The 2,949-nt window shown below is 30.0% G+C and overlaps 1 non-coding gene across 1 annotated transcript; it reads left to right on the top strand.

Annotated features, from left to right (window-relative positions):
* The first annotated feature begins 334 nt into the window (after window positions 1-334).
* On the top strand, window positions 335-408 carry TRNAD-AUC (transfer RNA aspartic acid (anticodon AUC)). Its single transcript has one exon. It is a non-coding gene; the product is annotated as a tRNA-Asp (tRNA).
* Window positions 409-2,949: the final 2,541 nt, after the last annotated feature.

Raw genomic sequence — 2,949 nt, 5'->3', positions numbered from 1 at the left:
GTTCCGTCGTGAACAAAAAGGTGTGTTCGTTTGGTGCTAAACAAAATAAAAATTTGAATTGACATAACCGCATTCACTTATATCAGGTAAAAATACCGAGAATCATGTTAAGTAATTTTTTTACCTTGTGTTACCTTATGATTAATTGGATGCACAATTAACGCAACATCTCGTATTCTACTTTTAAACACTTTATCATCATGTTTAAGGTTTTACAGCATATTTATTAGAATTTAATTTTGATTTTTCGGGAAAAAAATGACTTAAATCTAAATTACCTTAAATTAACAGTAAAAATCAGTATAAATTGTCATTAGGATTAAAAGAACGACAAGGTTTCGTGGTGTAGTTGGTTATCACGTCAGTCTATCACACTGAAGGTCTCCGGTTCGAACCTGGGCGAAGCCATAATTTTTATATTTATGCTTATAAATGAGTACCGCTTACAATGTCATTGAATAAAGTGAGAAAACTCATAACATGTAAATTCATAAATAAAGTGCAAGATCTTGTATTGCTCAATTGGACGAACAAAATCCATATTTTCAACTTCTAATTTTCATCATTTGCTTTTTAAGTGATTAAATAAAATATAATACAGAGTATTAGCATAACATAAGGGGTATTATCGAAATAAAGATTGTCTTATAGATGTCCGATTAATTACGAGATCTTCCAGGTCTTATTTATTTTTGAACAATAAGGATATCATAAGAGAAGACTAATACTTGTACGCGTTTGTTTTTATAGCTTGTATGGTTCTTGTATTGTCCCGGATGTTTGTATTTTGTTTCTATATGTACTTGGTGAAAGGTTTGGATGTGGATCGGTTAAAGTTAACGTCGTTATGTGTCGTTTTCTAGGTTCGAGCCCGTCCGGTTTGTCTTTGTTTGTATCGGTTTAGATCTTCATTTTTCGATGAAGATCTTGTTTTATATAGTTTTCGTCATTTTTGCCAAAAAAAAAAAAAAAAAAGAGAAGACTAATACGTAAATTTCTCACTTTGATGGTCACTACGATCTTTGGCACATCCTAGATCCAGGTATTGGAGCATGTTGTGTTGAATGATGCGCACCAATAGCAACTTGAAAGTGCTAAGAAAAGGATCATAAGGTTAAGCAAAACTTGTGGCCTGTTTGAAAAAGAATTGTCCATGCTAGCTAGTTAATTTTCGTGTGAGCTAGTTCATGTTCGTGTAGTCTGCACAAGTATTGTGCTTGTGATATGTACACAAGTCTGGTATCCTTCGTGTTTTCTCTTTGGTTTTTTAATATATTCTTGCTTTTCAAAAAATAAAAATAATAAAATAAAATAAAATAAAATAAAATAAAAATAATAATTTGAGCAGCCCATATATAGAAATCATACGTTTCTAATTCTTTCTATGATGATCTTGAACATCTGCATAAGTCATCAACAACGTCTGGTCCTTTACACTGCGCTAAACAAAATTTACTTCTTTGTTCCATTTAGGACATTCGCATTGGAAATGTCCCAAGCTATGACATTTGTAGCATTTTACAGTTGCATTATCGAAACTTGATAGACCACGACCATGTAGTGACCCGAACTTTTCCATGATTATATATTAAATGAAAACTATATTTGCATGATTAAATATTTTCAACATGTTAAGCAATCAAACTTGTTAATACTTGATTAATTGAAATGAGTTTCATGTAGACAATTGACCACCCAAGTTGACCGGCGATTCACGAACGTTAAAAACTTGTAAAAACTACATGATGATATATATATATATATGGATATATATGGTTAACATGAGATTATGATAAGTAAGTATCTTACTAAGTGTATTAACAATGAGTGATATACATAAAAATGAGATTATTGAATTAAGAAACTCGAAGCGATATATATAACGATTATCGTTATAACAACGTCATACTAAATACATATGAATCATATTAAGATATAGATACACTATGTTTAACATGATAAAATGATAATTAAGTATATCATTAAGTGTGTTAACAATGAACTACATATGTAAAAACAAGACTACTAACTTAAGGATTTCGAAACGAGGCATATATGTAACGATTATCGTTGTAACGACATTTTAATGTATATATATATCATATTAAGATATATTCATACATCATAATATCATTATAATGTAATAATTTAACATCCCATTAGATATAATAAACAATGGGTTAACAACATTAAGTGAGATCGTTAACTTAAAGGTTTCAAAACAGCACTTACATGTAACTGATAATGCTAAAAACGAACATATATTTCATAGCATTATCCCTCAAGAAAAACAAGCTTTTAGTTGCAATTGTTCTATTTACAAGTGATTTTCGTTTAAATAATAAAAGGTGAAGACAAAAGACAGATTCGACGAATTGAAGACGCAAACGACCAAAAAGCTCAAAAGTACAAAATACAATCAAAGTGGTTCCAATTATTGATGAGAAACGTCTCAAAATTACAAGAATACAAGACGCGAAACGCAAAGTACAAGATATTAAATTATACGCAAGGACGTTCGAAAATCCGGAACCGGGACCAGAGTCAACTCTCAACGCTCGACGCAACGGACTAAAAATTACAAGTCAACGGAGTACAAGAATATAATATAATATATATATATATATATAATTAAATTTAATTATATATATTATATTATATAATAAATAAATAAGCAGCCCACGTTTTTAAAGACTTTTGAGCCTCCCCAGCTGGCCATGCGATCGCATGGCCTTGAAGGGCAAAGCTCATGCGATCACATGAGGCCCTTTTCCAGCCCACATGCCTATAAAAGTCGCAGTTTGGTGCATCAAAAATATATATATCCATCCATCCAACTCTCAACGTGTATATATATATATATATATATATATATATATATATATATATATATATATATATATATATATATATATATAATTTTAATTTTAATTTTAATTTTAATTTTAA

Source organism: Rutidosis leptorrhynchoides, chromosome 10, assembly GCF_046630445.1.
Source record: "Rutidosis leptorrhynchoides isolate AG116_Rl617_1_P2 chromosome 10, CSIRO_AGI_Rlap_v1, whole genome shotgun sequence".
In the NCBI taxonomy this organism is placed as follows: domain Eukaryota; kingdom Viridiplantae; phylum Streptophyta; class Magnoliopsida; order Asterales; family Asteraceae; genus Rutidosis; species Rutidosis leptorrhynchoides.
This window is presented reverse-complemented; position numbering and strand designations above follow the sequence as displayed.